The sequence below is a fragment of the Argentina anserina genome, chromosome 5, assembly GCF_933775445.1.
Source record: "Argentina anserina chromosome 5, drPotAnse1.1, whole genome shotgun sequence".
In the NCBI taxonomy this organism is placed as follows: domain Eukaryota; kingdom Viridiplantae; phylum Streptophyta; class Magnoliopsida; order Rosales; family Rosaceae; genus Argentina; species Argentina anserina.
In genome coordinates this window covers 26391672-26410210 of record NC_065876.1, presented here as the reverse complement: position 1 = coordinate 26410210, position 18539 = coordinate 26391672, and positions in this window count along the sequence as shown.

Below are 18539 nucleotides of genomic sequence, written 5' to 3'. Positions count from 1 at the left end.
AGTAGGGAGTTCTTAGTTATGAGAAAAATAGAATCCAATACTGGAACTATGTAACTGGAAATTGGTTCTTATATGTTCTACAAATTTTTCTAAAAACTGATTGTGTATCTGAACTTTGAAATTGTATAACTAATTGAAGAAAAATCCTTTTACTACGATTCCAACTGTCAGCTGATCCTTTAGATGCCCTTCTACAATTTTTATGAAGATGCTATCTTGTTTTACTCAGCCTAACTATTTCGTTTATAGCAAAAACCTTTAATGCACAAAAACCTGTCAGAAAAGCCTAGAACTGTGTTCAATTTTGAAAATTCATTAGTAATTGTAGATAGATCCTTTTCCTGTAATTGCAGTTCTCAGATGTCGTTTAGGATGTCATCTATGATTTCCATGAAGTAATCAACATGAAATAACCAGGCAATGACTTTCGTTTTAAGCCAAAGATTTTGTTGTTCAAAAACTTAGTAAAGTGATTATCTGATTTCAGACTTATGTTCTTAAGTTCCAAAGTTTGTCCAAAGTTCCGACTTGTTTTACTATGATATGATCTTGGTGATTAAGTTTTCTATATACCTAGTTGGCTTCTAAAGTTGAACATAGGAGTAAAGGGTGGAACTGTAGCTATTTCTGATTGAAACTTTGGATTGTAAAACTTTGAAATTAGTTTAGATATATTATGCTATCATATTACAGAATATATATAACTTGATAAGAATGATACTAGGATAAAACACATATATAAACATACAATTGGGAGGTAATCATAATAAACAAAAATCAGAAGAAGAGTGAAGAACACATCGACAATGCTTGAAGTGCGTGTTGTTGTTTAGAAGCATAACCATATTATCTTCTCTTAACAGGCATAGACTTCTACTTAGTTGTTCTTTGTCATTTTATGGTCGCTTTGTAATATAAGAAATCATTTGTAAACTCTTTTGGGGTCATGAATGAATATAACAATAGCCTTTTTGTCGATTACATTTACAAATCCAGCATTGACTACTATTTTTTTTACTCTCAAGCTTTCAATTATGCAGATTACAATGTTATTGAACTAGAATCCTATTTAATTCTCCTTCGTAGGTCTTCGGTTATTATGGGTTAAATAAGCTTAAATAATTGTTGCCATGAATTTTGTACTTATTATCATGGGTTTGTGTTGCAGGGTGCTTCTTCAAGTTCACCTCCAAATGACACAATCATTTCACCTACTCATAGAGATTCTGAAGAGGAACGTGCACCTTGATTAGGAGCCGGTAGCTGTCGGACACCTTATCTATCTACTTATCACATTTATAGTTATCTAGAAATATTTATCTGAGGCAATGTAGCCTCTAAGTGACTAAACTATTTACTCTTGTTTTCTCAATTTCTAATGTTATGGATGTTAAAGATGATATCTTGCATTATTTGTATTAGTAAAGATGTTATGGATAATTTGTTATGAATGAAATTTCGTTTATCTAAATCTTCATTGTGCATTTATTTTCTTATTTACTTTGTTTAAATATATTTATTTCAATATAATAATTAAAATTAATTGTAATTGAAAATAAGAAATCCACACGATCAATAGAGTTCTGATAATGCCGGTCGATAAAACTGTGGTAAGAAATAATCAGTGGAAAAAATAACTCCGATGAAACACGGGGTCGGAACTAAATGGTCAGAATTAAATATTATGACAATTGTATGATCAGAAATACTTGGTCGGAAATGATATTATTCCCGACCAATTTCTGACGAGGGTTTTATAGGTCGGAAATAGTGACATTTACGACATAGTTTCCGAGATAATACTTGACTTGATGAGAACTCGGATTATCGACAAGCTTACACTACTAGCTATTAGAGCAATGGGCACAGACTCATTGGGGACGAAGTTGTTTTCCGTACTCGTATAACATTAATAGGGATGAACGTGATTATTCACTCCAAATTAGAAACGTGGCAACGACCTCCGTCTCTACTGAAGCCGCAAATTCACTATACATTATTTGTTGTTCTACTATTCCTAAGGCTTATGAACAGTGTCAACTATAATGGCTTGTCTCAACTCTGCTCGGCTCGTGTCTTTTTTCGCTTAGTTACTTGATTGCTACTTGGTATAATTTTTTTATCTTATTCCGTCTTCTTCTCCTCTTTCGATTGCTCTCTCTCTCTCTCTTTCTCTCTCTTTCTCTTTGTATCTCACTTACTTCGTTATTTTCTCAACTTAAATCAGTTTTTAAAATTCTAATTCGGTTACAATCAGACCATAAATTTGATGATGGATAGTTCAATGACTTATGAACATTGTCGATTTGGCTCATGTCCTATTTTTTCACTTATTTACTCAAGTAGTACTGGGTATAAAAAATAAAAATTTGCCTCATTATTTTCTCTTATTCTCATTTGATTGCTCTCTCTCTATATATCTTAATTTCTTCGTTATTCCCTCCACTTAAACCAATTTTAAAAAACTCTTATTCACTTACAATCAAACTCTAAACTAATAGATTATGTCAATAAATAATGCAACCCACGGCAGCTCGACTCCGCTTAGCTTATGCTCTGTTTTTTTTTCACTTATTTACATAACTGCCACTAGCTTTTTTTTCCTCTTTCTCAAATTCTTATCTTTCAATCTCTCTCTCTCTCTCTCTCTCTCTCTCTATATATATATATATATATATATATATCTTTCTGTAACTCGTTTTCTTTGCTGTTCTCTCCATTTAAACCAGTTATAAAAACTCTACTTCACTTACAATCAAATCTCAAACTAATAAACTACTGTAAAAAATAGTGAAACAGTAAAGGGGTGATGCTGGTACAATCAATTTTGACATTTAAGCGAAGTATAAATGAGTGCCCAAGAAGTTTAAGAGCTTAATTCACTATAAAAATCAAAAACAAAATGAAATTGAAAGTTTTTTGTGTAGTATGAAGTCAGTGTTGGGAGCATTTTATGATTGTTCTAGGAAAGAAGTTCGTAAGAGTTGTTGCAATGCAAGGTTTTTTTGTACCACAGAGTTCTTGATTTTTAAGGCTTGATCATTATATATGATGTAACATACAACCAATGTATATCTATTATTTGCATAGCTCAATTTTTGTTTTGCGTAACTCACGTCCCGGTTTGGTGTTAATCTATCGTTAACAATACATTGTTGACAACAAATCATCTATAAGTAACGAGTCTATAATAGTAACCCATATTTTTTGGATTATTATAAGTATTATTTTGACAATCTTAGGCTCTAAAACCCGCAGCAGCGCGCGGGCAATTTTCCTAGTGAATAATAAAAGGAAACCAAAGAGAAATAGTCGAGCGTCCGTCTCTATAATACATATCCACCACGCGCTTCTATAGCAGATATAGACAGTTCGTCCCCATATCATGACATGAGTTATTATAGTAGGGTGATATATTACTACAATAGTGAAGCGTCCGTCCCCATCCATATTGGTCACCACAATATTATTTTTTTTCATTTGGTTCCAAACAAGAACTCAGACCTGAAATCTCTTCCTCTCCATAAAAACCATACGACTAGAACCCAAAAACCTTTTCCCAGAAGTACAACCTAAAATCAATTTCATTCTCTTCCCTCTCCCAAATATCCTTAGCTCCATCCTTTCTAAAATCAAAAACCCCAAATTAAAAAACATCCAAAATCAAAAACCATCCTTAGCTCCTCTCCATTCACGTTGAAGGGCTTCGACGGCAACGAGGCTACTGACGACAACGGCGAGAAGGCTTCTCTTCCAACCGGCACTTGCTTGCTCCTGCTCCGCCAAACCCTCCACGACGACGTTGCGTTCGATTTCCCCTGACTTTGAAATGGCTTGTAATTGTTTTTGTTTGTTTTTTGTTTGTGAATTTTGGAATGAGAATCTGGATCCTAGAGCACGAACAGTGTGAATTGGCGTTTGATTAAATTTTAGTGTATTTTTTAGGCGAAATCGAGGGTAGGGTTAGGGATTGAGGATTGAGCTTTTGTTTGTGGCAGAAATGGTGGAGGCGGTGATGAAAGTGGCGAAGCACGACATGGAGCTGACTATTGAGGAGAGAATTCCTATTGTCAGTGGAGTACAAGAACGTGATCGGAGCTCGAAGGGCGTCGTGGATGAAGCTGATGAAATGCTCTCAAGAGGTTTCAAGGATCAGGTACTTTATTTTACGTGTTCTTTGTTAGATACTGATGCTTAATACTTAAACGAGTGAGCTTGTGATGTTGTTTTGGTATGACCCGCATGTAGTTTACTGGCCCATGGTATTGATGTTCGGCATGTCTCTCTTATGATTAACTATGACATTCCAACACAGCCTGAAAACTAAGCAGGATTAGCAGAGTACATCATGAAAATTACTACATTGCATAAGCACCAATATTGTGCAAGTTGACCAGCTAGTTATGTAAGTAATACATCACATACATATCCTTACCGTTTCTTTGAAATAGAGATTCTGTAACATTAGAGCTACTTTTGTTTGACAATGATAGATGTCCTTGTCTACTTTTCTAGACAAAATCAGCAACTTGTTTTGATACTTTTGCTTATAATTGGTTTGAGGTCCTTCCGAGTGTTGCAAGTATGCAACTTTTGTCAATCTAACAATGATTTAAGTTTTCCCTTACCGTTAATGTTATTTGCTCCTAATCATTTAGTACATTAACGTAGCACTCACTGCAGAATATTGGCATCAAAATACATCATTGCTTCACTTAAGAGAGGCCTCCTTCTGTTTGTGAGTCTCATAACTGATTAATTTCTTGATTATTCTGCTTTCACTATTATGGATGTTTTTTCCAATAGTTTATACTTTCCTTATTACTAAGACCATGTGTTTTTGGATTCTCGTTTTGTTATGTAATCACATATCCTTGTAAGGAAACTCCCAGCGCAACTTTCTCTTTGGAACTGCAACCTCTTCTTATCAGGTGTATCTTTGAACTTATGTATCCATATATTCGGTTTGTGTTTCGGTATAAATAAACTCAGCTTGTTTATAGATATAACTGTCATTTTTGTTTTCATATATTTTAGTTTGAAGGAGCTTTTCTAAATGATGGTATAGGTCTCGACAATTGCGATGTCTTCAGTCATGAGCCTGGTTAGAGTGCTTGATCAGTTTTCATTTACATACTTGCCACTTGATGCATTTTCATCCAAATTCGATGCTAATGGAGATCTGTTATCTTGTCATTGGGAAGATCCTGGATGGCTCTAACGGAGACATTTTGGTTGATCAGTACAATCTTTATCAGGTTAGGCTCTTGACTTAATGATGATGACAAACATTAAATTTTTATCATCAGCTAGATCCTTTTTACATGTTTGTTGTAGTATTTTTTTTTCCTTTTTATTTGTTAGTAGTGCCAACTTTGTTTGTTGATGTTTCACTTTCCATCCAATTCCAGTCAAGTCACTACCAAGAGGTAATCCCCATTTTCCAGTTGCTTGGGGCTTCTTCTTTTTCTGTGAGATTAATGTCTCTCATTGCCTTTTTCCTATTCCTCTCTTTTCATCATCTCTTATCTTACTATCCCTGATTGCATCTGCTTCTACATTTCAATGTCTACTTAGAAAATCCTACAAGGAAGTTAACCCTGATTCTAAGGATATTAGGTAGGACGCCAACAATCTATTCAATTTATCAAATTTTCTTTGGTTCTCGATCATATGTCAATATTTTTTATAGTGTTTGGTGGTTTGTTTCTACAAGATTTTTTAGCAAAAGCAATTGCAGAAGTGTTTGGCATTGCGTTGGGGGATCTTCAATATTTAGTTTATTGACTTTGTAAATTTTTGTTGAAGTATAGGTATATAAACACGTATTATATTTGGTAACTTGTACATAAGAATTTGGAAATGGTATAATACGAAACCATATTCATTTTGGACATTCTGTTAAGCGCCTTTGCTCCACGACCCCAACGCTTTTTTGCAGACGGCGTTACTTCTGTCTTTAGTGGAACAATGTCAGTGGTGAAAGCGTGGTAGTTACGGTTTGCAAAATTCTGAAATTGTACGTTCTCCCGCACGTGTAATCGCTATATTGACGTCGTCCGATCTCATGATCGAAATCGAATTAGTTTGAAAGCTTAAATTGTTTGTATCCCCATCTGGAAAGAGATAAGCTTTGCATAGGCATCTGATAGTTTAAAGCAATATTTGGGTGAAGGGGGCCATCATAGTATCCGGTTTACACTGTAGCGAACTAAGAACAAAGCTCAATGAACAAGTGCCCTATAACTGGAATGAAATCTGCATATTTCTTATTGAACAAACTTTTATAGCCATTTACAAACAAAACAGAATGCTAAGAAGAAGCTACACGTTAGCTAACTCTAAGCTACGTGTTCGACTAACAAAAAAACAAATCAAAGGATAACAACCCTAGAAACTAGGATTTATTAACAGATGAAAGACCAAGTAAACTCATGTCTTCTTACAACAGACTCTTCATAGACTTCATTGGCAGCTAAGGACGTCACCGGAAAGGTTATTGTTGAAATTAGAGGAAGAATTGAACTGGGTATAGAGATAGGGAGCTAGTCTTATCAATACGAGGTTGAAGGGATGATTGGAGCTCCAAGCTTTATTGGAAATTCTCCGCTTGAACCTTACTGCCCCTATTTCGATCTAGAGCAAACTTGGGTATATGCTTGATCGAGGAGTATGGTTAGGAAGATAAAAGAGAGGTGAACGTGAAGGTGGGTTTTCATGTGTCAGACCTCGCTGAACGGCGGTGGTGCGAGGCTGACAAGGACGTGGCGGTTGGTCTGGTTTTGTGTTGCAGTAGAGAGAGAGAGCGAAGAGAGGAAGAGAGCGCGCGTGTTCACACAAACGGAAGAAGAAAGAGAAGAAGTGGGGTTTTAAGGAAAAGAAAATGGGCTTGGGCCCAAGTAATGGGTTCCCAAAAGAAAAAGTCTAGCTTGATCCTTAAGCCCTAAAAACAAATACCCAATTCAAAAACATACTTTTAGAAAAACATTTAAAACAAAAATAAAACTTTAGAAATTCGTAAAAACAAACTGAGAATTGGAAAAATATTTTGAAAATACTTACGCGCGACGTGTAGTTCAATATTGACGTATTAAACTACAGTTTTCAACATAGTTTTAATGTGTCAATAATCGAGATTAGAAGTCTTAGGTATTATAAAACATTATAAGGTAAATATACGGAGAAAACATCTCATACTCAATCGACACCACCCGATGTGATCACTACATTTTATTTACGCACGTGGTAAAAATTTCATCGAAATTCGCACTCGTTTGACTATCAGTTGCTCAAGTCAACCGAAAATGCTAATAATATTCTCTATGGGTGGTGCCATTACCGGGAGCCGATTTCTGAATGCTTCTTGCATGTCCATGGCCACATAATATTAACGAGCCACCGTGTTCGGTTGAATCCAAAAAAAGAATTTTGAACGGTTCCGGTCAATGAGTTTCCGTTTAGTTAAAACATATGTTTTTTTGTTGACTCGAGAAACTTACGGACAAACAAGCCCAAAATTCCATGAAATTTTTACCATCTAAGTAACTATATATACCTGTTACATTGGCTGGTGTAGATTGAACGTTCGTCGAACTAAGGTTTGCGATCACCAAAATAACCACTAATGTAATGTAACATTTATAGTTTGTTTGAGTTAAACTTGTAACATTATGAGGCAATTATAGAAAAGAAACGTCTCATACTCGATCAACACCACCCGATGTGATCATGAAAGATAACAGGAATCTGGGCCCAAGCCTAGGCCTGAACGCTGTTGAACCACACCAAAGCCGACGCTGCCAGAAACGAGTAACCATCACCATACCCGAGATTTCTTATCTCGATTACCGACACATTATGACTAATTAATCGATATTTTCTTTAAATGTCGAAACAATAGTTTAATATGTTGATATTAAACTACACGTCACCAGTAGCTCGAAAATATCTTCATAATATTTTTCCGACGCTCCATTTTATTTTCTGTGAATTCTTCAAAGTTTGAAATGATTTAAAATATTTTCTTAAAAAAATAGATTTTCAGTTGGTATTTGGTTTTGGGCTTGGGAGAGGCCCAAGCCTTTTCTCTCATTTGACCCGAGCCCATGTCCTTTTCCCAACACCCACTCTCTCCTCTCTCTGCGACAACACAAGTATATCTCTCTTCTTCCACCGAGCTCACCAACTGACTCTCTCCTCCGTCCAACGTTGCCGTCCGGCAAGAGCTGCGACATGCAACTCCACCATCAAGTTCTCCTCTCTTTCCTCTTTAAAACCAAGCCCGTCGATCACCCAAGTGTCCATGTATTGCTTTAAATAGAATTGAAGCAGTGAAGGGCAATCAGAGATTGCAGCTCCGGAATGGAGCTCCGGCGAGCTATCTAGCCTCTGTCTTGGTAAGTCTAGCACCTTACCTTCATTACCCAATTCAATTTTGCCTTCAATTCTATAAAATCAAAGATTGATTGTTCTTTCCCTTTTCTGCATCCATTACCGCCGCCGTGCTCCACCATGGCGCCTCCTCGTTTCAGCGAAATCTCCAAGCTACCAGACTGCGTGTGGTAATCTTCTCCTTCTTTTCTTCAATTTTTGAACTCGATCCTCTATTCGCCCTTTAAATCGGTCCTAATCCATGTTCTTCTTCGTCTGTTTCTTTCTTATCTTTGAAATCCGACTCCGGCGATCTCCATTGGCATTTTGGGTGACGTGATGAGGTCGGCGAAGCCTAGGATGAATTTTGGGCTGCAGACGTGACTTTGGGAGAAGCTGTGGCCTCAATCGATGCCGGAAAAGCTACAGGACGTTGTCCTTCGTTTCTGGAAATCGATGAAGGTAGACTACCTCCATTTTGAGTTTCTCCATTTCCACTTAGTTGTTGTTGAGTTGGATTAAACACTTTGGAGGGTCTGCATGTTAGTTTAGGCTTGATCGGAGTTAGAATTGGCGGCCGGAAATGTGATCGGAGGAATAAGGGTGAAAAATGGATATTTACCATTTTACTTTTACCCTTCTTGCTGTTTGTACCGATGTGAAATTACTATTCTGCCCCTGAAAGAAATTTACAGTTTTACTGTGTGACTTTTACTGTTCTATGGTTTTATCCTGTTATATTTTTACTATTATTAAATTTTAACGGTTTTACTTACCTGAAGTAACTTAGTGAAAATCTAATTTATTTAAAATGACGACGATGAACATAACGTTAGGTACGATTTTTGTGAGTTTTGATTCTCGTTCGATTCGAGACTTTCGAACTCATTTAACTTAGTATTGTGTCGGTAATAAATGAGTCATCGAAACGGTTAAGATTGTCTTTTAAGTCTTAAACATGCTTAATATTGTTCGATAAATAGAGTTGGACTATTTCCGAGTCATTTTAGAATTAGTCGGTATTGGTCAAATTTTGGTCAACTTAATCAACTCCTGGTCAATAAAAAGTAAAAGGTTGATTTTCCTGGTCAAACTAGGAAAAATGATCGAGTCAACTTATTTTCGATATTAAACTTTGATGTTGATTCTTTTATACCTCATGAACTTAGATTTGATGTCGATATTAAACTTTGATGTTGATTCTTTTATACCTCATGAACTTAGATTTGATGTTATGAGGATCATTCAGAAACTTGCATCAGCAGCTATATGTTGGATTTGGGCATCGACTGAGATTCTGCACGCCATTCCAAGTAAGAGAGTTAATCTTCCTATGTTGATTTTGGGCAATTTATAAATGTCTAGTCTAGTTCTCGGTTGAATATTTATGATGCATTAAATGTTGCAAAAACTCAAGGCTAGGCACGTTTTAAGATAAGATAAGTAGTTAGACTTGTTTGTGAGTGGGACAAACCTGAGTGTATGGGGCCCGAGAGTCCGGCAACCCCTCGGTGTAGAAAATCGTAAACCTCCGGAGAGGTAATAACCTGTTTATTATTTGGATCCATTCTTTACAGTATTATTGAGGGCATTCTAGTGAAATGGACACTCTCGCTCCTCTATTATTACAACAGAGGAGGTTGGCCTCGACTTTTGAGGTCAGCAGTTTAGCTTCATTAGTCGCTAGGATCGGTCGTGCATTACTATTACATCTTCCACTATCCTACCTTAGGCGCCCAAATGTTTTAGCATGATTATTCCCAAACTTGCATTGTTTTTAATATGGTTTTCTCTAGATCGATCTAAAACCTACCCTCATGCTGTTTTGGATGAAAGATTCTTATTTTGATGGGAATTTAATTTTGTTGTGATTCCTTTTATTAGTAATTTGAAATTCCAATAATAAAGAATTCTCTTGTTTAGATACTATGAAGTAGAATTTTAAAAATGATTAGAATTACATTTTTTTTTGGATTGAGAATGAAATAAAAAGTAAAATAAAAATTTAGAATTAAGTAGTTACCGCATTCAGTAGCTAAATTCTCATTAACTAAGGGTATTGAGAAAAATCTGAGCACCATTATAATCACCATAACGATATATTCCCATCAGAAAGAAAATAGTTTCATGGTCCAAATTGTAGTCAAAGAAACAACATAAATCCTAAGAAAAATCATGAACCAAATAAAACTTATCTTGATCCACCTGAAATGAATATCAGAACCATATTTTTCTTCATAGCCATCGACACTTCCTTCAACATAAGAAATTTCTTATCCTTTTCTATAAGTCAAGCACATGTTTTGATTTGTTCATTTGTGGTAAGATCTGATACAACCATTACTTTAGTCCATACTTCCTTTGGGGAGAGAGTCTGTGTAGTAGTACGGATAAGTTCTTCAAATGATGCAGCCATCCTATCAAATGAAGAACCCATTTTATTTCTAGTAGATTTTCCTTTCTTGGGAGGAGGTACGTTAGAAGAGGGTGTTGCTTGATTCTTCCCCTTATGAGAACTTGCCTGAGTGGGTGGACTATCTTCAATGATATGAACATCTTCAAAGCTGACTTCATTACTTTCTACATCTATTAGATGAACGTCATCTGGTGGAGTCATAAACTCAGTGCCTTCTAAACCCGTTTCAACACCTTGTCCAGTAGCTTTATCTTTGCCACACAAATTAGCAATGTCTTCCCAATTTGGAATTCTTTTAAATCGAAAACTCATAGCATCGGCATGAGACTGTATGGTAATAATTAATTAGATAAACATAATGTCAACAACAAATATCAAGATACAACAAGTAGCATACCAAATTAAAAAAACCATTAGTTAGCAAGCTGACAAGTAAATGTAATAAAATTATCAAGGCCTGCAAATAACTCAAAAATATGTATATGACTCGTATTATACAATATACGCAATTATAACAGTAGCTGAGAGATTACAGTGATGTGATGGACATGAAAAATTACTTTCATATACTCTTCCCACATGTTGTTTTCATCTACACTTATCATATGCGTTGATGAATCCCAGCTGAATCCACTTTGGCTCAATATATCACTCATATTATGTAGTACTTTTTCCATGACTTCACACGATTTTTTATGTTCTCAACAACAACGTTTACATCAAATTGGGCCGATAAAATTGATGCATCATTATTATAAGCAACACCCTTCCACTGAAGATCTTCTTTACATCCTTTGCTTCGTTCTTCACGAAGTATATCAACTAAAGCACGGTACATATTTAAATTCCACATCAAATTCTTGCCAGCTTCCTGATAGGGACTCTTTTTCTTGTCTTATTCTCTACTAGATCATCCATGTCTTGAGTCTTGACTAATAACAAGAAAAAGAGCTTGTCAATAACCATATAAATTAGGAAGATATCATATTATACTGAATCAACCAAACAAATTGTAACCAACAAGCAGACCAAATTCCTTACCATTGAAATTCAGATATATTTATGATACTCAATCATCCACATAAGATGTCCATTATGAGACAAGGAAAGCCTTAAAGCTAGAATGCTTATATTCTAGTCATCTGTATAATATATAGAACATATGAAATTGAACCAAACATTAATAAAACGATTACTGGACTCACTTGAATTGAGAATGTTTATAAATCAGTTACAAGGCCATTATCAAAACGGGTCAATCACAACCACTTAATCACAAAACTCTACGGAATATGAAAAGGGAAATCAGTGACTTATTAAATTACTTGTCATCCCTGGATATTTATGACCAAAAGGAAGATACATGCAATCATCTCAAACTAATTAACCAAGCTATGCAAAATACTGAAATATAACAATAACTAATCAATGTTTGCTTATCATCGATCAACGTTGTGTCTAGCTTGATACTATGCCCACATTGTGTTTGCTAAGGTATGACAAAATGATGTCCATTGAGGAGTAGTTTGCACACATGAAATCCTATTATTTGTATCCTCCTCTTCATTTGAACGATTCAGTAACTCTGCATCAACTATAGCTAAAAACTTAAATCTTGATCTGCTAATAGAGGATCAGTCTCTTGCTCAATTCAAGAACTTGTGCAGCACACATCAAGCATTTATGATCCTAACATGTGTTTTAATGTTAAAAAATGGAGTACGCAATATACTCCAACACTTTTTCAAAAGGCCAAATGACCTTTCAATTACATTTCTTGCGCTTGAATGACGAAGATTATATAGCTCTTTGGCATTTTCAAGAAGTTTTCCAACCCATTCATTTAAGTGGTATCTAGTTCCTCGATATGGTGCTAAAAAACCTGGTTCGTTAGTGTATCTAGCTTCCACGAGAAAGTATTTATCTACAATAAGACATGTGAAACATAAATAAAATGTTTAATTTATCTAAGTTTTCAATTAAATTAAGCTAGTAATGCAAATTACCACTCGGGACATAAAGTCGATTAGTTCTACGTAGTGCATCTTTTAGAATTCAAGCATCTGATGCAAACCCTTCCCATCCAGGTAATACGTTTATAAGTTTTAAATCCGGGAAACAAACTCCCAACACATTAGTAGAAATATCTCATTTTCTTTATTGATATCTTGGTCTATCCTCAGCAACACAGTCACAGGAATGTGTGTTCCATCAAGTGGTTTTAGACAATTCTAAACACAATGTAGAACAACAAAAGGAAACCAAACAAATCTGTGAGCTCAAAATTACTAATCAAAGTATCACAATACAGAGACACATTCATCTGTTTTAGTTGTTAAAGATGATCTTACCTCAAACCACTTCCACCTTTCTCTATCTACCCAAGTAATGGTACATGAATGAAGCTTAAAGTATTATGCACTTAATCTTATCATTGCATATAAAACACTATTAAACTGCCGGCTAATGTTCTCCTTGGATCGGTAATAATCAAAACCCATTTTTCTAAACTTCACGTTGTGAGCAAGCACATTAAGAAATATTGCTACGGATTCTTCAATTGAAACAAATTTGGTTCGAACCAACCCACCATTCCTTTGAAGAATATCACACAAACTCCTAAATGCACTCTTGCTAACTCGTAATTGTTCAATGCAGTCTACATCTCTTCCATCATACAATCAGCTCAAATAAAAACTTCTTTCTTGATCCCAATCACGTGAAGGCTCTTTAACAAAATAAGTTCTTTGGTACCAGTCTACTACTATGGCTATAACAGATATGACGTCACCAAAAATAATTTTGAATCTCTTCTTATTTTCCTCTTCCTCTATGACACGCTTTCGTTTTAAGTCATCCCCACTCATAGTAGTCATACATGATCAATAAGATGTATGACAACAACAAACTAATTGGATTTATCAAATATGATGAAAATATGATATATCAAAGACACTACTAAAACAAGATTGCTAATATTGTTGATTATATGAAATCATTCAACTATTTGTAAATGTTTTATTAACAGATGCAAAAGAGACAAAGGCTTAGATTCACATCATATCAATCATACATATCTAGTTTTACTTTCTTTACAATTGCAGGGACCAATAATCCTTGAGGCAGTCCAATAATCACAACAACCACATCAAAACGAGATGGGCATTCAAACAAGATCAATTAGATAGACACGAATGCGTAAAAATTTAAGGAATACATAAGACAAATGAAGACAAGCAACTACAATGATCAAACCGAAATCAAAATGGTATATTAAACTAGTAATCGAGGCATATATATATCACACCATCGATCAAGATTCCACAAATATGAATATGGAATTGGAAGAGTTGTCGTAATCTAACCTCAAGTTGTTGAAGATGCTAGCAGACCTATTGATCAAAGAACCATAATCCCTAAATTGCTGGAAGAACTTTATGTATTTATGGCGCTACGGAAAAAAGAGTTCTCGGGCATTGGGAATTAAAGAATGACATATCTTTTTTGTGGAAAGTAAGTAGGGAAAACACCTCTTAAATTCCCTTGATCTTTTCCTGAGAGATTTCTATTTTTCTAGGACTTTCATGCCAAACATGATGCTTTGAGATAAGGAAAATCAGAATGCTGAAATTTAATTAAATTCTCCCTTGTTTTCCTTCATCTAAACACAACATCAATGTTTTATGAAAACCTTTTATATCCTTACCTGGTTTTCACACTTCATGGGCAGGCTGGCCCCTACTGGGCAAACAAGAACGACGCTTATCTTTGCTTTAGTTCCCTTGCAGGTTCGATTGTGATTTATGGAGCTAGGAGTCTCATTTGAGAATTAGCGTTTGTGTGCGCCTTCATGCCTTTCCTTCTCTTGTTTATCATCAATGTTTTTTGAGTAAAGTTTCCCGATGTCGACTCTTTAGTATTCTTCCCACATTTACTTAGTTTTTGGGTTGTCAAATGTTTAGTATTGGGCTAATGACATTAACGCTACCTTCTGCATTTTAGTTATATAACTTAATTTATTTTCGCGGAAATGTAAAGTGTTATAATTTTATTTCGTGAACGCATTTGACTTGTCGAAAATTTTTATTCACTTATTCACGTTAATGAGTGTCATAGCGAAACATAATCGTTATGTTCGCATATTAATCTCTTTTTAATCCTATTATACTGGCCATATTCCTATTTGGGATGTGACACCCTCCGACCTGCAATCCCGCTATAACCATGGCCAAAAAAGGCACCTAGAGAATAAGACACCTTTGGGTTCCAAGATGCTAACGAAAGAAACCAAGAGCCAACACAACCAACAAAGAAAATCTGGATCCAACGTATCCGAACTCACACTAGCCGCTCCCACCACTACCCTCGTGAACCTGATCGTCCAACACACTCAACTAACCCCGCAGTCTGTGTTTCGCACTCAAAGACTTCCACCTAGCATTGACCCGCGGAAGCCCTCCCAACACCTCCTCCTCCCGAACCCCGAACAAGATGGGACTCCGCCAAGAGGCTCTTTCTCTCACGTAATTTAGCCCGCCCGACGCGCGATCAGGAATAGCCACGCCCTATTACACAGGAATTCCATCAATTTTTGTTGAGGCAATTCTTACTTGTTCATCGGGGTATACTATAGGTATATAAGACTATATATTAAGAAATTGGGTTAGGGGCTATTTTATTTAATTCTTTATTGAAGGAAAGAAAGGGACCCGATCTCAAAGCTTTGACAAAAGAGTCTTCGTCTCCTATGCTTAGCCGAGAAAAAGAAGGGATACACCAATCCTAAGGATCCGGAGGATTAATTGTGGATCCAACACAACAATAAAAAAGCATTGCCCGACATTCGCTGCAAGGTCGGCCACCGGTCGGACAACGAACCAAGTTGGGATCCGTCGATCTAACAAGAAAATCAAGCGAGCTTTATTTTCCAGAACCCATTCGCTCTCTTACAGGAACTCACTGTAAGCAGTTCAAGTGACGTAGTAATAGCATAACAAGGAATCGTTCTGAACAGCTTTGAGCGCACCGCCGCATCGCCGCGGCCATCTGGTTCACCGGTACTACCAGGAACTGATCGATGCTGCATCTTCTAGTTTTGTTAAAGCATCAAACCTCTCTTGTTCGGAAGAAAAGAGCAAGAAGCAGAACGTCATGATTCCTTTCATCACGATATCTTTTTCTTCCTCATTCTTATTTTGGTTTTCGGAATCGGTAATCGGATTGGTAACAGGTAAGAGGCTTTACTTTTTAGGGCTATAAAATAGTTGCTTTTCCACAGTGACATCGTGCTGATACAATAAATATTGACTCCGATAACGCTTGCTCCAACAAAGCCCTTCATCTCCGAACACTAGGTCCTTTGAGTCTCGTCTGACGATGATGCAACACGGGCATACCGCAAGACAGGTCGCGTAAGATCTCACTGGAGGCTCTATCTCTAGGGTTTTTTTTTCTCCAATGAAAATATAATTAAACACACAACATTGTTTTCATACGAGAAATATGAATTTAAGGGAGGACCACAACAATATATAAATTTTTCTTTAAACATGTGTTTAAGGAAGCAAAAATTTATTATTGAGGTCTAAAATTTGCATAGGCATCGACGTTCAAATGTAGTAGTTTGGATATATGGATAGGGTTTCCTAGTGAGGCAAATATTGGCTTTAATTACTTTATGACGTTGCACGATGTTGTTGTTCTAGAATGACTGAATTGAGTAGAATCCTTACGTTCCTAAGCTCATGGCGAGCACGGCCCAAGAATTAAACGTGTCAACGTAGCTGCCATCTAACCCAAACCTTACCAGTTGCTAGTTGCTACCAAACTGAAATTACATAAACTTATGGCAACAATTTCTTGAAGCTTTACGAACCTTTTGTTTTCTTATTTATATCTCACAATCTCACAACAATACAATGGGAATAATTAACGATGATTAATAGCAGAAATTCAACAAACAGTTAAACAAATCATGACACTCTAAGCCAAGCAAGTTTAACTTCGGAGTTCCCAAATCATCAATGTCAGTGAGCCCCCAGAAAACCTCGTGTTAGATGAAGGTGGACATGTACATATAAAGCACATCACCCCCTTTCTGTTGGCCGATGTAAGATATCACAATCCATTATCACATCTCGGGACCGGTTCCGCCGTAACACGATATTGTCCGCTTTAGGCACTCTTCTCTCTGGCCCTCATGGTTTTGTTTCTGGGGACTCACGAGCAACTTCCCAGTAGGTCACTAATCCAGGGATTGCTCTAGGCTCAACTTCAGAGTTCTCATCCCTTCCGAATCCATTGAGCCCCCAAAAGGCCTCGTGTTAGATGCAAGTGAGCATGTACATATGAGGCACGTCACCCCCTCTCCGTTGGTCGATGTGAGATATTACAAAGTGCAATGAAGCTGAGGAGGAAAACACGCCTAACTAAACTGTGCGGTGACTTTTATGGTGGAGTAATGCTAAATAAACCACCTATAAACCACTTTAAATGACAGCTGAAGTGGCATAACGTCATTAAATTGTAATATTTTAGTTTTGTTGTATATTACGATAGTTTTTATCTACTTTCTTTTGAATTTATCTTTTTTTAGGATTCAATGTTTTTTATTTATTTTGGCTATCTGCTCCTCCATGTCTTCCTCGGAATTGTATTCTCTCAGAGTTCTCCCCCGTCCTCTTATCAACCCTCTCACCTCCTTCTTCAAGAACTAACACATACATGTATATCTTAATTGTAAACCACAAAATAAGAGCATTGATTTTTGAATGGATGTCGAAATCTCTTTAAATCATATCCTCTTCCATGTACAGTTTTCACCAAACCCTAATTTCCAAACATAAAAGTCTATTTCGTATATATTTATATATAATTAACCACGATTAAAATGGGGAGAGATTTTGCAAAAAAATTGGAACCTTAATTAATCGATCAGATTGAATAGATGTCTTTTTGAAGAGGAGGTGAGAGCACTACTTTGAGAGTTAGGGGAACACTAATTAAAATAAAAGTTTGAGGGACGAATTGATTTTCGGTGTAAAGTTTAAATGGGTAAATTAAAATTAATTCTATATAAAATGACAATTAAAGATAGACAAACAAATAAAAGATTTTTTTTTAACTTCTTTTATGTACCTGTTAAATCTTCTTCTTCTTCTTTTTTCTGGGGAGATGAACATTGAAAGATGATGAAAAATTTGTTTTGCCTAGTCATTTTGAAAACCCATATTAATTCTGACCATAAACAACCAGTTCAATTCAGAAACACATCTCACATTTGTTCTTGTTCTGGAATTCAGAAACATTCTAAACCCTAAAGTACCATCTAAATTATCATTAATCTTTAATTGCTCCATAGTATATATTTAGGCTGAGCACAATTGATTGATTGAATGAGTGACGATATTAATCAATGTAAACTTCATATATGAATGAATCCCGACCCTCCTTGATCAATATATACCGTAGTTAATTTGAAACACAAATATTATACTGATTATATATTCTCTTCTATGTCCAAATCTTATCTCGTTGTTTGCTTCAATCTTGAAGATGCAAATTAACCTACAACTCAATAAAGCTTTAATCATTCTCGGTACCACACTCTTGTGGTAGAGACGACGGCATAGTTACTAGCGCTAACAATTTTCTTCCAATCCTCCTCACATATGAGATCCTCATCTAGGTTTATTCTTCATGAACAACGATTCTTAGACATAGAAAGAGAAGGGTATTTTAATAAGCATGAGGA